The following is a 17,382-nucleotide window of genomic DNA, read 5'->3' as shown; positions in this document are numbered from 1 at the left end:
TGAGATTTTCAATTTGTCAACTTTACCCAGATTTGCAAAATTATCAGTATAAAATTATTTGCATGGTCACCTTAATGATCTTTTCAATGATTGTTTTTTCATTTCTAAACTTGTTTAGTTGCACTCCCTACCCTGCCAATTCCTTTTTCCCTCTCTCTTCCTCTCTCCCCCCTCCACTACCCTCCCTCCCCTGCTTTTCCTGGTCAGACTGGCCAGGTGTTTGTCAATTTCATAGGTTTTGTTTTGTTTTGTTTTGTTTTGTTAAGGATCAGATAAACCTCATTATTTGTTTTCTGTTTTATTATTTTCTATTTTGTTCTTTATTATTTACCTTCTCTACTTAATCTGAGTTTGCTGTTCTTTTTCTATGTTGTTGAAATATTGAGATTTTTCATTTTCAGTTTTTCTACTTCTCTAAAGGCTACACTTAAGTGTATAAATTTCTCTGGGAACACAGTTTCAGATGCAGCCCTACAAGTTTTGATACATCGCATTCTTAACACGTTCAATTAAAAATATATTTGAATTCCTGTTGTGATTTTTGGGTTGACCTATCAGATTGTTTAGTAATATATTATTAATTTCTAAAATTGTGGGAGTTTGTATAGGTATTTTTGTTAGTTATTAGTAGCTTAATTACATTGTGGTCAGAGAACATACTCTGCTTTAGTTCAGTTTTTATTTATTTATTTATTTATTTATTTATTTAACTTAACTGATCTCTACATCCGACAGGGCTTAAAGTTTTGACTCCAAGATCAAGAGTCACACACTCTACTGACTGAACTAGGCAAGTGTTCTATTATTTCAGTTTTTTATGTTTGTTAAGACTTCCTTTCTAGAATTCAGTTGGTTCACTCTTCTCTATATATTAATTTCATCAAATTTGTTAATCATGTTGCTCAAATCCTCACATTTTTACTTTTTTTTTTGTTTGCTCATTCTTTTTATAACTTTTAGCAAAAGAGTTGTATTAAAATCTCCCATTATGATCATGAATTGATCTACTTCTCCCCTTTAGTTCTGAGAATGTTGTTTCACATATTTTGAGGCTACACAAAAATCAATAGTGATAATCTTCCAAAGAACCACTCCACTGGGCAACCCTAAGTGCTGGGTTATCCAGGAGACCTGGAAAGACCTCTGGCTGGCCTGGATCATTCATATAGCTCATTTTTGCTCTGTTACTCTTAGATGTTAGTAGCCTCCTTGTGGTTTGGTACATGCTTAACACACTGCTGCTTGGAGCCTTTGAATTTTCCATCCCCTGTCCCTAGAACACTCTTCTAGGTGTCCTCAAGGCTTGTGTCAGTGAGAGATACGAAGCACACAGAATTATACCTGGATCACAGGAGCTATTATAAGAGGAGGGAAGGAATACTATGAGTTCAAGTGTAAGGAGGGCATCATGGAGAGTCATTAAGATTCACCCAGAGAAAAACCGATTTTGAATGGGGACAGAGAACAACATATTGTAGTCAAGTAAACCAAGGCATGGAGCTGTGAACATGAGAGCTTCTCTTGAAACATCGCAGTGAGTCCAGGGCTCAGGTAGGAAAATGGTAGGTGATAGGTGAAAAGACTTGGAAAATAAGTTGAATCACAGAATAAAGGGCCGTGAAGATGAGGCAAAGGATTTTGGACTCTGCATTATCCATCCTCCTCCCAGACTCTTAAGTTCTTTCCTTATTAGAATATAAGATTCCTGAGGACATACCTAGAAAGATGCTCTGCACATAACAAGCAAGCCATGTTCTACATACTGGTGATTAAGCACGCAGGCCCTGGGGTGAGGTTGTCTGGGTTCGGATCTTGCCCCATTCCTTCTTTACTGTAGGTGCCTAAATGCTCTACCCCTTCTTTTCCTGATCTGTAAAAATGGGCTGACGTACCAGGCTCACTGGGTAGGTGAGGATTAGCTGTTTTATATAAAGCACTTGGTATATGTTTATCACATAACCATTAGCTGTTATTAACTTGGAAAATTCCTAATTTCTTTTCTTTAATTTTTTTTAAGTTTATTTATTTTGAGAGAGAGTGTGTGTGTATGCACACAAGCGGGGAGGGACAGAGAGAGAGGGAGAGGAAGAATCCCAAGCACAGAGTCCAACGTGGGGGTCGATCCCACGAACTGTGAAGTCATGACCTAAGCCAAAATCCAGAGTCACTTAAACTACTGAGCCACCCAGGTGCTCCAAAAATTCCTAATTTCTATAATAGTCTCCTTACATTCAAGATTCAAACTTCTGCCTTAAGGGAGAAATTTGTAAGTAGAGGTGGAGGAAGGAGAACTTACATCACCCAACCTAGTAACTATAGTCTGACCCCACAGCATTTTTCTAATTTCTTTGTGACAAGTACTGTCTCAGTTTCCAAACTGTTGTTCAATCAAGTGACAACATGGCAGTGACTGCTGGGATTTTTATCTGTTTCCATGACACCTAAAATTTAATAAATAAGGAAAGGATGATAAGGAGGCCTTATATTCTGATCATTACTTTGCTTCCAAGAGCTGTTACTCCACGTAAGTGCCCCCGCAAAAGCTTAGCTATTCAAGTGATGGTTAGAAATCAGCTGGGGGGAGCACCTGGGTGGCTCAGTTGGTTAAGCGTCCAACTTTGGCTCAAGTTGTGATCTCACGGTTCATGGATTCGAGCCATGCATCGGACTCTCTGCTGTCAGCACCAAGCCTGCTTTGGATCCTCTGTCCCCCTCTCTCTCTGCCCTTCCCTGCTCACACATGTGTGTTCTCTCTCTCTCTCTTCTCTCTCTCTCTGAAAAATATAAAAAAAGAAAGAAAAAATAAATCAGCTGTGTGTGATTCCACAGCAGTTGATTTTCCTGACCGATGTGTTTTACAGGCGATTAGCACAGAACAGAGTACTTGCCATCAAGGACAAGAAGTAAAGAGAATTACCTAGAGCAAGTAAAACCAAACCCGAAATGCAACACAGATGCGACAGAAGAGCTTTCCCATCCCTGGTTTGCCGTTCTAACTTGTCCTGAAGTGTGTACTGACAGAACGTGATGGGATGGGCAGACAGTGCCAGCACTGAGACAACACTGTCACTGGGAAAAGTCACTTGACAAATCCTAATCTTGCCAACAGCCGCACCATTAGCGGCTCTGATGCTAAGATTAAATTAAGTCTGTGCCCCAGGAAAGCATAACTATGCCAGGATACTCCTCCCACGGAGTGTTTTTCACGTTGAAGCTTAATGTTCTCAACACTCAGCTCGAGATCTGTTTTCAGTTGCTATACAAAGGATTAGTGAACATAACTCCTTCTCATGTGATTAATGTTTCAGAAATATATCCCATCGTAGAATTCATAGAAGACCCTGACTTCCTATAGAAAGGCCTTCGAAAAACAAGGTAAAGAAAATAAAATCATAGATGTCTAACAGACAAAATTTTGATTTTGATATTGTATTCAATAACAAATCTTGGTCAATGAATGTTTATTTCAAAAGAAAAGGCATGTACAGCCACCTTCCTACTAATGGTAGGAAATTATAGCTATTTAAATATTGAACTATTGCAAATTAAGGTGTAAATGTTGATGATGTTCACAGAGATGGACTGCACACTTTACCCTTACTCTGATCTTAGTAATATTTTCTGTGGAGCCATCATGACAGGTCAGTCCAGTTTTTGAGGACTCAGTATTCAAATCATTGTAAAAGAAGGGGGATAATACTACTGACCTCACATCATTATTATGATAATAAAGCAAAATCAAGTAAACAATAGTTTTAAAAAACTATTAACAGTATAGAACTCTTAATTAGTACTATTATGAGGAAAGACACACAATAAATTCCAGTCTTTTCATACTATCACATAAATACATGTAAGTATGCATATATGGGTATATATTTATTCTTGTTCTGGTTAACCTGAAGCACAGCTATATAGATCTACACCGAACAAAGGTATATGGGAATTTTATAATTAAAGCTAGAGGTTTTTTCTATCAACATATCAAGCACTTTCTTTGTTTTCTAAAAACCACGATAGCAATTTTTATATTTGTTATACCAGAACATAATTAGTGGTTATTCACAGGAACACGGACAGAATTATATAAAAACAACAGGTGCAAGAACTCATAGATTGTCGTTAATTGCAAAGGCTCCGAGGATTTGGAGCCAGCGTTATAAAATACCACAGAAGCAGGTGTTCTACCTCTTCTTATGGCTCGTGTGAGCGCTTAGAAATATTTGACGTGATAGATGACAGCTTGCTTAATGATGAGCCTGAACAGGACGGCTGACAAGAGGATTAGTGGCATGTGGAGAGCTGGGGATTGGAGAAGAGAAAAGGTATGATCAGAGGCCCAACTGCGGCCAAAGTCAGTTTCTGTGTTCTGAGGACCCTCTGTCTCCTCTGGTTTCTCCCTTGGATTCCCTATGCGCTCCACCAGCTGGATTGCAGGCTATCTCCCTACTGGAGTGTCCTTCCCTAGCTCTTCTCATGATGGGCTCCTTCTAAATGTTTAGCACTCAGCTGACGCTACTTCATGGAAACTAACACCTCCCAGTCCCTCTATTTCTCTGTAGCCTTTATCACCATCTACGTTATTTAATCATTTGTTTACTGTTCACGGTGTTGCTGCCCAACAGCAGGTGAGCTTTGTAAAGAGAAGAACTACATCTCCAGCGGTTTCTGGGTCATAGGAAACATAAATAAAAAAACTGATGAATGAATGAATGCATTAATCTCTGAGGCCCCCTACAGCTGTATCATTTCCTTCTTGATTACCTCTTACCTCAAAAAGCATTAGTTTTGTTCTTGATTCATTTAAGTCCCCTATTCCCAATTTTTTGGGTAATAGTATGTTAAATACAGCTAGTTCTCATTAGCACATTAGCTATCAAATATGACCACCCTTTCATATAACAGAATGATTTCTGCCTCCTAAATACAGAGGACAAATTGAGGGTTGCTGGTGGGGTGTTGGGTGGGAGTATGGGTTAAATGGGCAATGGGCATTAAGGAGGGCACTTGTTGGGATGAGACTGGATGTTATATGTAAGTGATGAATCACTAAATTCTAGTCCTGAGAGTATAAAAAATAAAATGAAATGAAATAAAAGCAAAACAACAACAACAACAACAACCCAAAAGCAAAAACCAAAATGATTCTGCCTAGTTAAAATTCCTTTGTGATCTACTTCTTAGAGTATATAGGGGTGTTCATTTCTAACAATATAGAAAATTGTAGAACCCCCAATGATAAAACACTTAGAAATGCTTAATGAGTTATACCAAACATTCTTTTAAAATTTTTTTAAATGTTTATTTTATATAGAGAGAGAGACAGAGTGTGAGCGGGAAGGGGGAGAGAGAGAGAGGGAGACACAGAATCTGAAGCATAAAACAATAAGAATCAGGAGAAAAATAAAACTGCAAAGATGAGGGGAAAAAAGAAACACAAAAATGCATTCTTTGAAATTAAAAACTCAATAGGCAGATTAGGAAGGGCTAAGAGAGCACTGTCAAACTGGAGGTATATGTGAGCATGAATCACAGAGAGATTACGAGATGAAAACTGTGAACAGAGATGAAGAGACATTGGGGATGAGATGAAATGTTACCTAACAGGAGCTCCCGAAGGAAAATATACGAAGAAATAAGCAAGAGGCAATATTGGAAGTTACGATGACTAAGAATTTTCCAAAATTTATGACACACATAAGTCATCTGATTCAGAAAGTTCATGGAAGTCCTGACTACTATAAATAAAAGTAAATCCACTCTGAAACACACTGTAGTGAAACAGCAGAATATCAGAGACAAAGATCTTAGCAGCAAAAGTCAGAAACGTGTACCCAAAATGAACAATAAATAGATTGATCGGAGAATTCTCAACAGCAATGCTCTAGTCAGAAGACCGTGCAATAATATCTTCAAGTGCTGAGAGAAGATAGTCATCCAGCTAACATCCTATGCCAGACTAAACTACCATTAAATAATAATAATAATTGAGAGGTGCACCTATAACAAACCCTAATACTTCAAGAAGAACAAAATTGAACTCAGAAGGAAGGGGTGAGATGCAAAAAGGCATAATTAAAGAAACTAATAAATATTCAGATAATTCTAAATAGGCTTTGTTGGATAAAACAACATAATAATGATCTATTTGCGGTCACAAAAATAGGATGGAACTGAAATGAGATGAAAGAGATTTTGGCTTAGAGTGTTCAAAAGTCTATTACTTGGGAGGTGAGACATTTGTCAACCTTAGACATCGAAAGTCACATGTGCACGATCAAATGTTAACTATCACCACCAGTAGAAATATATATTTTTCAAACACACAGCTTTCAAAGCAGTAGGTGCTGTCCAAAAGCCTGCAGTCTAGTGCAGCTGACAAAGTCTTTCACAGCACTAGAGCTGACATTCTACCTGCTTTGTGAAAGGTCCCCCCCTCCAAAGAAACTTCAAAGTGCATTCCTCTCTCTTCTTGGGTGCCCTGGGCAAACCTCCTATACAGCAAGCTGTAATGTCCTGTTTCTTGAATCAGTTTCCTGTGCCGCCTTCACCATTATATCCCAGTGCCTGGCACAGAGCAGGGTTCTCATGCTTGTAGAATGAATGGATGCAACTTGCTCAAGGTCACACAACTACTCACTGGCAGGTAAGAATGAGAACCCAGATCTTTGTTCACCCAGGCTTGTTCCTTTTGGGAAAAAAAAAAATTGTATCTGAAAAAATTGTTGTGTCCCATGAAAACAGTAGCTGCTTGGATTAAAGCGATAAGAAATCCCTCTGAGATCAAAAAAGCAAATGAAAACAGAAAAATTCACATCAGTAACTATTGCCAATCTTCTGTTTAAAGAAAATCCACATTTTGCAGGTTATGCTGGTGATGGAGCAGAGTGCTAGAACAGGTTTTTGGAGAGCCTGACGTTTCCAGGGAGAACTTGACCATACCTATCCCAAGGCAGGCTCTCCAGAAGCATGATCCTAGGGGACAGAAAGGATTCCCTACCCACCAGCTTGTCACTGCAGGGAATTAAAATGCCTTGAGACCCTATTGGTGATAAGTTAAAGAGGTGGAAGGTGGAAGGATTTGGAGCTAGCTGAGAATTTGCTCTTGGAAGGCTCTGCATAGAATAAACAAAGAAGAGGCATTAAAGGGAGGCAGACAGGGAGGGAAGAGAAGCTAAAGGTAAAGGAAGATACCTAATACCTATTTCACAATTTTGCTCCGGGCCAACCCTGTTCAGATTTTCAGCCTCAGCAACCCACAGGTTAAAATGGGAGGTTTCATATTTGATCTCCCTGGCCTCACAGCAAAATTAAAGTGTGGGCAGGAAGTGGAAGATTTTTTGAGATTTCGGTGGGCAGTAGACAACTGCATTAGAGAGGACCCCAAAGATGTATATATCTATGTACATATATTTATATGGACAGAGAGAGAGAGAGACATATATAGCCATGCAGGATTTTCTCCAGCCCTTTCTTATCAGTCAAGAGCCAAGAAGGGCAGACTATTCCAAAGGCAGCTTTCCTTCAAGAGGAGGATGGTCACAGAGGCAGTAAAGGGAAGTCAGGACTGAGGGTGGCAGCCTGCACAGGAGGGAAAGTGAGGCGCTGAGCATGAGAGCCATAGCTTGGGTATCTATCTAAATTTGCAGAGACTGGAGTCCTGCTATGTCTAGGTTCGTGCCTCTGGAAAAGGATTAAGGTTCTTAAATCCAGCCTCTTCCCTCCACCTAGACAATCCCTTCTCTCCTTAACCTGCCTCCCACGTGAAGAAACATCAGGAAGGAAACACACTCCCCAAAAAGACTAAAAGGTGTGTGTGTGTGTGTGTGTGTGTGTGTGTGTGTGTGTGTGTGTGTTTAATGTGTTATCGAGAATGGACAGAGGAATTTGGGCAGCAGGAATACCTAGCATTTCTGCCACACTGAAGTGACTAAGGTTAATTTTCTACTCCATCCTTCAACTTTGAGGTACCAGGTGAAGTCCTGTTTTTTCATTAATTAGTCTGACTTTTTGTAGGATTGTGGAGCTTTATCAGAAAGGGACTTCATAACTATCTCCAAGTGGGACAGAGTGGAACCCTACAAGCTCCTGAGGAGATTTTTTTCACAATTAGCATTTCAGTCAAAGCCTTAACTCTGCAAAAGGAAAGCATAATGTGGAACAAGAGCTCCCGAGGCAGCCTGTTCTGACTCTGGCTCTCTGGGGCTCTGAAGGAGCCGATTGTGATCTAGCATTGAAAACAAAACAGAGCTTTCTCTCTTGAGCCTTGCTGTTTGTGCTTGTTCAGAATGCATGGGCTAATACTTTGATCTGTGATTACTTGCTTATTTCCAAGGACCTCACTTACACACATTTGTTGGGGAAAAAAATCTCCATTTTCTCACAAGGGGGTTGAGGTGAGAAAAATCCAATTCGTAGGTAAACATTTCATCAGACTGGGTTAGGGTATGCATTGCTACCATCGTTTGCCCATGTGAACTGCTGTTAGAAAGAGCCCCTTGCAAAATGTTACCTGTGGAACTGCTTTAATATCTTCCTTGACAACAGACGCTTGGCATTAGTGAATCAACCACTGGGTTAATTAGAACTCAGACATGCTGCCTATTCTCAGCTCATAGAATAAACACTGTTTTCCTTTGACCTAATTACAAGATGTTCTTAAACATCATCATTTTGTGAAAGAAACTGACTACAAATTGCCTCATGAGCCACATTGTCAGGACTCAAAATGTGCCTGCAATTTGGAGAAAGTGTTTGCAATTTGCCAACAAAATGCCGTCCACAGAAGACAGCACCGTTCTCAGGCAGTGGGCATGTTCTCTTTGCAGATGCTACGTTCTTTCCCCTATTTTCCCTCATCTTCTACATAGCCCCTATCTGGAAAAGGTCAGATTAGAATCAGCATGTCCTTTACCTTTATCAACATATTTTATGTGGTAGGTTCCACAAAGCTGCTGGCTTCAGTGATATTCTAGATTTCTTCCCCCAAGCACCAGCAATAGTTTCTATTGTCATGATTGAATTAAAAAGCCAACAAACAAAAAATTACCACACCACCACTGCTATCAACAACAGCAAAACTCAGAAACAAAGTAATTTTATTTAAGTCAGTGAGGCTTGTTTAAACACCTGGGGGTATATAATGGATCAACTGTTCTGGACCACATTGGACTGTTATTGTAGAATTGTGTTTGAGTTTTTACCCTAAGGGACTGTAATACCTGGGGCCTTACCAAACCTGATCTGCACAGGTACCCCTTTTCCATATGGGAAAACACCTGGGTATGGAAGGGAGAAAACATTCGAAGGGGCCTATGTACTCCTTTGATGGGGCTGCTGGGACGCCCAACATTTAGAGCGGGAAGGACTCTGATTTTAAACACCCTTCTGGAGACATCCTCCCATGTATGACTACAGACCTTTGACCAAAGGACTGAAAGCCTCTTACAAAAAACAGAAAATGAAGGCTCAGATAACAACGTATATATAATACACAGATTACTATACTAACTGGAGTTTCGATACTATTCTGGAGAGCTTTTACAGAGTAGTAATTCCTAGTCTTTGAAGGTGTTCTGCAACTTGGCCACCACTAGAGGGCGGAGCAGACCACTTCCACACGTTTTCCCCAGCGAAAAGTTGAAAGACCAGTTCTGAAGGAAGGGCTGAATGCTGGGCAGACCTCTCTCTGCACAGAAAAGTCTCTCCACCTTTTAACTTCACCCAACATGTGCATCACCTCTGAAGGTTAGGGGCAGAAGGAAGAGCAGGCACGCACGGCATCAATTGCATTGAAATGTAGTATTTCATTGAAGAAGAGAATCTTGCCTTTGATAACTTTCATATATTAAAATATTTCAGCCCTTTCCATGTGCCAGAGACTGGTAGGCACTGAGAAAATAATCCAAGTAGCTCTCGAGTATTCCCTTCTACAGGCTTACAATTTAGGCAGCAAGGCCAACACAGGTGAATTAATCAAGAGAATACAGCTTTCTAAATGCAGTACAGCTCAGAGAATCTAAGCCAGATTTGGGTGTGAGTGAGCAGGTAGCATTTATTTCCCCACAGATTTAATAAGTGAATGTGCCAGAGGCTCAAGGACCAAATCAGAAGTCACTGAGGGAAGGAGAAAGACAAGGCAGAAAGAGGTTTAATCTGATTACTTGCTTATTTCCAAGGATCTCACTTGCACACATTTGTTGGGGAAAAAAAAATCTCCGTTTTCTCACAAGGGGGCTGAGGTGAGAAAAATCCAGTTAGCGGGTAAATATGATAAAGTGCTTTCAGTGCAACAGAATATGTAACAGGAAAAAAAAATATCCAAATGCAAAATAAGAGAGAAAAGTCAATAGCTGGTACAGAAAAACCATGGTTTTTTCAACTATGCACTTTTCTAGATTTCAGAAGGTTTGGGATAAAAGCAATTTAGGAAGAAAACAATAACATGACCACACTGCACTGAAAGAAGCCATTTGAATATCATTCTTATTGTGTGCGCAGGGGTGCATCTGGGACCCCTGCAGGCCAGTCTAGGAGTCATTTTAGAACCTGTCTCCCCTTCTCCAAAATGTCTAGCTAACCCACCGAACGTGTCTGAAGTGCTCATAGAGTGGTTCTCAGTCTTGGCAATACCAAGATTACTTGCGGAGCTTCTAAAATGCAAATGTCGAGCCCCACAATCCCTCCCTGTTGTGATTTAATTTTAGAAAAATCTCTAGATTATTCTAATGTGAAGTCAGGGTGGAGGCCTATTGAGTTATACACTGATGACATTCCACAGGGAAAACACAAAATCCCAATTAGGATATGGGCATCTTCACTTTCTTGAGCACCAGGAATGAACGGAACCCTGTGTTAAACTTTTTGCACCTGGAATGGTTTGTAGGTAAAATACGTTATCACAAGAAATTAACATTACAACTAAAATGAATCCACAGAGGGTAGAAAACATTGCAAAATATTTTCATTAGTCTTTTTTTTTTATTTAAACTTTAAATTTCTAAAGAGTCCCCCACACACACATACTCCAAAAGGGCATCTGAAAGTTCCTCCCTTTGGTCTTTCTTTTTTTTTTTTTTTTAATGTTTTTTTATTTTTTGAGAGAGAGAGAATGAGCAGGGGAGGGGCAGAGAGAGAGGTAGGGGACAGCAGATCCTAAGCAGGCTCTGCACTGACAACAGACAGCCCAATGCAGGGCTTGAACTCACGAACCGTGAGATCATGACCTGAGCTGAAGTCAGCCACTGAACTGACTGAGCCACCCAGGCGCCCCTCCCTCTGGTCTTTCTTACATCATCCTTTCGGGATGCTCTGGCTCCCACTCTGCCCCTCCCTGGGGCTCCCAGCCTCATCTCTGAAGAGCAGAGTGAGATGCCCCAGCCTCTGAAGCTCCTTCTCTGCTTCACTCTGGACTTTGGGTGGCAGCCCCCTCTGTGCTATCTTATACAGTATGTGTGGTGATGGTTGGCAATTTTCATCTCTTTATCTTACAGCATCTATGTGGCTGACACTGCTACCATTAGCCTGCTCTCATTATTATGCTAGCACATTCCTTAATTTTGTCATGTTGCATTGTCTTTCAAATAATTTTTCCCTATGATGGTGAATTTACATGTCAACTTGACTGGGCCATGGGAGGTCCAGATAATCTGATTAAACATTATTTCTGTGTATCTGTTGAGGGTGTTTCTAGGAGAGGAGCATTTGGGTTGGTGAACGGAGTAAAGTAGGTTGCCCTCCCCAACGTGGACATCATCCAACCTACTGGGAAGATGAATAGAATGAAAAGACAGAGGGAGGTTGAATTCTCTCTCTCTGCCTGACTGTTTGAGCTAAGACATGGGTCTTCTCCTGCCCTTGGCCTGGGATTTACACCACTGGAGCTCCTGGTTCTCAGGCTCTGACTGGAATTGTAACTATCAGCTTTCCTGGGGTTCTAAGTTACAGACAGTAGATTATGGGACTTCTGAGTTTTGGTAATTGTGTAAGCCAGCTTCTTTATAATAAATCTCCAGATAAATAGATAGACACATAGACAGATTACTATTGTTTCTGTTTCTCTGGAGAACCTGACTAATACATTCCCCATCAGGAGGGAGTACAAGAGGACAGAGAAAGACAGAGGTGATGGTGAAGACGGGACTCTGGCCCTGCCACATCCCTGACATCTTGACATCCTTTTTCCAGCATGCTGAATTGTAGGCTCCCATTAAAGGGCCTGGATCCCGTAGTAGTTACTCCAAAGTAGCATATTGTACGCATCAGGATGGCCTACATTTCTTGGGCACCTTGATTCAAACGAGGGTCCAAGACAGCTGCTGTCCCTTCAAGTCGATCCTCTTCTGGAAAGAAAGCTGCATCAAGCAAGAACTCCATTACTGAGAAACTGCCGGGGGCTGAAGGTTCAGCATTGGCAGCCTCGGCCGCAGGAGGGCAGAGGAGCCGCCGCTCTGACATCCTGCTGCCACTAGAGGGCAGAGCAGAGCAGCAGCCCCAGCTCAGACGCTAGTAGCATTTCAAAATTTCAGCCACTGCAGCGGTTGATAGGTAGCTCCTAATAAAACAAGCACAGAATAAAGCATCCAGCAAGGAAGGTTCCTTTGGAATTGTACCGGGAGAAGAGTAGAAACCAAAGGTAAAAGGTAGCATTTGCTTCAAACACCTTTGAGTAATGACACTATCTTGTAGTGAACATGACAGCTGGCTCCTTCAGAGAGAAGGAAAGAAGGGAATTTTGAGGTTATTTGGAAAGTGGTTTACGTCAATAGCAACATGGCACACGTCCACTTCAGGGATAGAAAGCCAGCTGCCCAGGGGCTACACTGGCCTTCCTAGGTGTATTCAAACACTTCCAATAATTCCCCCCTTGCAGTGATTTCATGCAGCCAACTCAAAGGGAACCGTGGAGACGTAGGTTTGTGTCACATGAGAACTAGCCCAAGAAACCACCTTCACGTGGACCACAGTGGCTCCAATAGAGACAGAGCAACATTCAACCCTCATCATTTCATCTCGGATGGAAACAGATCACTTCCAAGGAAGACTTTTAGCGGTCACATATTTTATGTTCATATTTTGTAATGCCAGTACTTCTCACAGCCTTTATAGAACGTTCCCCCCCCCCCCCCCCGAGCATGGAGGACTGTAAGAGAGATTCAAAGCAAGAAAAAGTGAGTTCTAACTCTCAACGACTTTACATCGTGTCCTGGAGAAGCTGGAAAGTGTTTCGGTCAGGGTCCCAGCAGGAAACAGGTAGCATGCCCAAGTCCCAGGAGGGTTTATTTACTAATGTGTGGGTAAGGTGCAGGGGCACACGAGAGAGAGCGCCAAAAGTAAAGCAGAGCATTAGCAGCAGAGAGGTTACTACCTTCAAATCCAGGGCAAAGGGAGGGAGTGGTAATGGGGATGCTAATGGAGAGAGCCACCTTGTAAACAGCATGTTAGGATGCAGCCAGTGTCAGGTGATGGCACAGGGAGCTTCGGGGAATGGCAGTGCTCCCTCCCTCCAAGTTCCTTTTGGGGTCCCTATTGACTGACTTAAATGGGGCTCTCTCATCCAAGAGCTAGAGTTGGAGAGGATGTGGTTGGTGGCACGTGGGGCTGGAGTAAAATGTCTCCATATTGAATAGTGAAAAGTTTTGTACTTTTTTTTTAATCAAGAAAGTGTATTTTTCTTATGTGAACTACTCTATCTTCAAATTTTCTAAATTCCAGTGTAAATTCAGTTGAAGATAACTATTTACGTGAAACACTTCTACAAAGTGGCAAGGCCATTTTTAAGAAAATAGGATCAAGAAGTTATTGGCAGTCGTATTACATATGCTGAATACTTTCTAATAGCTATTCTGAATATGACATTTGAAGCCTTATCAGTCAAAGGATACAATTTATAAGAATCCCCTTGAGGTGGAGCTCAGATGTTGGGTTGTAAAACAAAAAACAAACACAGATTCAACAACTGTGTGCTGCACTTCCTAAGGAAAAGATGTTTTATCAGAGTCCTGCAGGGTGAGAAACGGTTGTGAAGGAGGGAGGGAGTGGGTGATTCAGACAGTGACAGAATGTCTGAAGTTTCCAGTCAGGAGGGAATATGGCAGTTATACCAGAAATTGGAAGAAAACCGTGGAGCACAGATTGCTGACGTGACAGTGGCTCCTAAAGAAGACTGTTGACGTATGGCATTGTAGACCATGCAAAATATTTTAGCCTCTACCCAGAAACTGATGGGAAATTATTGAAAGGTTTTCAATGCATGTGGGAAGGTTCTAAATGAGTTGTCAACAAGTCACTGGTCTGATTTTGTTCCTTTGGAAGTAATCCTGTCTTCACCATGGCTGTTTTGTCGTTTATTTTTATTATGATGTTTGGTGTGGATTAGTGTCCTTCACCAATTGTGGAAAATTCTCAGCTGTCATCTCCTTAAGTATTTCCTCTCTCCTATTCTGACCTTCTCCTCTTCATGGAGAACTCTAATTTGACATGTTAGATCTACTCACTCTGCCCCATTCATTTCTTAACATGTCAGCTTTTTCCGTCTCTTTTTCTCTCTGAGCTGCATTCGTAAAATTTCTTTGGAAGATTCTAGTTAACTAATTCTTTTTCTTTTCTTTTCTTTTTTGGTTCATTTCTTTTCTTTTTTGGTTCATTTCTTTTCTTTCTTTCTTTCTTTCTTTCTTTCTTTCTTTCTTTCTTTCTTCTTTATGCCTTCCCTCTCCTTCCTTCCTTCTTTTTCTTTCTTTCTTTTTCTTTCTTTCTTTCTTTCTTTCTTTCTTTCTTTCTTTCTTTCTTTCTTTTCAATTCTACCTACTTTAAAATTTTTACTGGTTCATCCTTTTAATTATCCTATTCACTTTTCATATTATCTAGTTTTTCCTCAAAATTTTATTACACTTTTTATGTTGTGATAATTGCAGATTCTCATGTAGTTGTGAGGAATAATGCAAAGAGATCCCATGCATTGTTTACCCAGTTTCCTCCCATGGTAATATCTTGCCAAACTGTAGTGGAGTGGCACATCGGGACACTACATATTTAATTTAATTTAATTTAATTTAATTTAATTTAATTTAATTTAATTTAATTTAAAAAACAGTGCCTTTTAATGTTCGGTGTTTTGTAGCTCTGTTTTGTTTGTTTGTTTGTTTTGCAATTTTCTTATTTCTGTTGGTTCTTGTTCATGGTAGCTTGCTTCTTTGTGTAGTATATGATTTGTAGCTGTGAACTGTTTTACTTGGATCTGGAAATAAGGAGATTGATTTAGTCTTTGGATTGAAGTTGGATTCTATCAAACAGGATTTGTCTTGGATTCTGTCCAGTGCCCTGTGGGATTACCAACCCAAGTCTCCCTTACACTAAATTCCTTGCTGGAGGTATTTTGGGATGACCCAGACAGTCCGAATTTCAGTTACAAACTCACACGAACGCTGTGTTGTGACTGTTTAGAAAGGCAGTCTGCTGGGGTTGGTGGGAGTTGGGCTTACATCTAGTTCACCCTTTCACAAAGGGTTGCATAGGACAGTGAGCTCAGAAGAGCCCCTTACTTAGTTTAATGCTCTGCTGTTACTGTCTTAAAATTCTTAATAATTTTGAATGAAGACCCCCACATTTTCATTTTGCATGGGGCCCAAAAAATTATGAAGCTGGTGATGGAAGGTTCTGTTTACAGAACCCAGGGTGATGTCTCCTATTTTATGGGGCTTTTTTTTCTTGTACTCTGTAACTGGTAGGTCCTCTATACCCAGCATGGAACCCAATGTGGGGCTTGACCTCATGACCCTAAGATCAAGACCTGACCTGAGATCAAGAGTGAGGATGCTCAACCAACTGAGCCACCCAGGTGCCCCTTAGCAAGTCCTTTAAAACTCAAAACTCACATTTACTCCTTTCGGAAGAACAACATCTGTGTTCTCATCACTTCATGTTTCTATGATAGCTTTTATCCTCAATACTCTTTACGTTTTTTCCAGGTCATCAATGCTTTTAAGAAGATTGTTTAAAATATGTATTTTTTTAAATTTCAGTGGGAGATTCAAACGAGGTATTTAATCTCAAATGCTGCTGGGCAGTACCCCAGTGCTGACCCCAGAGCCTCTTGGGAAAATCCCCCCCAGGTGCACTCCTCCATTCATAGGATCACCAGCTTCCCTCTAGATCATACTCCATCTCTTCCTCTTTCAAACTCCACATCTGGGCAATCCTAATTTGGTCTGCAGGACCAGGGCCAACTATTTCCTCTTCTACCTACTGGTCAAGGCATATCCCCTACCCCCTGATTCCTTTAGAGTTTAGCTCTTTTGATTCTCGATAAGTCTTTCTTCTCTCAGAACTCTCTGGTTTTGCAGATCCAAAGCTTTCTTTCAAAAATCTGTGTTATGGAAAATTGTTAAATATGTGTAGAAATTGAAAAGATAAGCACTATATTTCCTCTTTGCTTTCTTGCTATAACAATCCTGATCCTTTCTTGAGGAAAGGCGACCTCTGAATCAGTGGGGATGCTGAGCGTGAGCGCAAGGGAACAGCAAAACAAACCTTGCTCTGTGACTCCCAGTTGTGTCCTACACCACACATGCCTTGGGTGCTGGGGGGTCTTTGAGATCAATTCCACAGCCAGACTTCCTAGTTACAGGAGAAAATAAATTCAGATTTTGGGTGTAAGACAGTCTGAGTTGAATTTACTTTACAAATGAAACTCTCAACTAATCTGATGGTTACTGGATGTTGGACTGTTCTGAACCCCTTTCTCAAGAAGTTAGGAGTAGGGCCCCAGCGAGCTCCAACGCCTATTTATTTGGTGGAAAAAATCAACCAGCAAAAGCAGTTTGGGACACTTAAAGTGTGATTTTAGATTTGGACTTGACTTCAAAAGAGAGGAAATTGCCAAAGATCACGTCCTGGAAACACAAAATCAGTTATACTTCCTGGAAGACAGAGCAGGAACAACCACGGTCCGCCACTTGGTGGCAGCCTAGCTCTATATCAAGTAGACACCTGGGTGATGGCTGAGATCTCTGGGAACCAGGGTGAATTCATTAAAATGGGATGGGCTGTACTTCTCATTCCTGCTTTAACCTTGGATAAGGTTATATATTAGAAGTATCTTAAGTAAGAGTTAAAAGAAAAAAAAGCAAAGCATTGTGGGGTTTTTTTGTTTTGTTTTGTTATGGTCTTAAAATCCATGTAAATGCTCTGGGAATATTTTTCTAAATGCCCAGGGCCTTGCTGTTCCACCAGAATATTAGTTCTCTCTTATTTTTTTCTTTAGCAGACTTAGGACAAAATATCATTCAAAAATTATCTCCTTTGGGGGCGCCTGGGTGGCTCAGTTGGTTAAGTGTCTGACTTCAGATCAGGTCACGATCTTGTGGTTAGTGGGTGTTGAGCTCT

At 40.8% G+C, this 17,382-nt stretch overlaps 2 long non-coding RNA genes across 2 annotated transcripts in view; one reads left to right on the top strand and one right to left on the bottom strand.

The window, feature by feature from the left end:
- LOC123385401 overlaps positions 1–2,571 on the top strand; it is a 27,165-nt gene extending 24,594 nt beyond the window's left edge. Inside the window, exon 4 of the long non-coding RNA XR_006597846.1 lies at positions 736–2,571. This is a non-coding gene — a long non-coding RNA (uncharacterized LOC123385401). The remainder of the gene's footprint in view (positions 1–735) is intronic.
- The window catches only part of LOC109499710, a 22,434-nt gene extending 5,052 nt beyond the window's left edge, over positions 1–17,382 (bottom strand). Inside the window, exon 1 of the long non-coding RNA XR_002157167.3 lies at positions 16,528–17,382. This is a non-coding gene — a long non-coding RNA (uncharacterized LOC109499710). The remainder of the gene's footprint in view (positions 1–16,527) is intronic.

The sequence above is a fragment of the Felis catus genome, chromosome B2, assembly GCF_018350175.1.
Source record: "Felis catus isolate Fca126 chromosome B2, F.catus_Fca126_mat1.0, whole genome shotgun sequence".
NCBI classification, from domain to species: domain Eukaryota; kingdom Metazoa; phylum Chordata; class Mammalia; order Carnivora; family Felidae; genus Felis; species Felis catus.
This window is presented reverse-complemented; position numbering and strand designations above follow the sequence as displayed.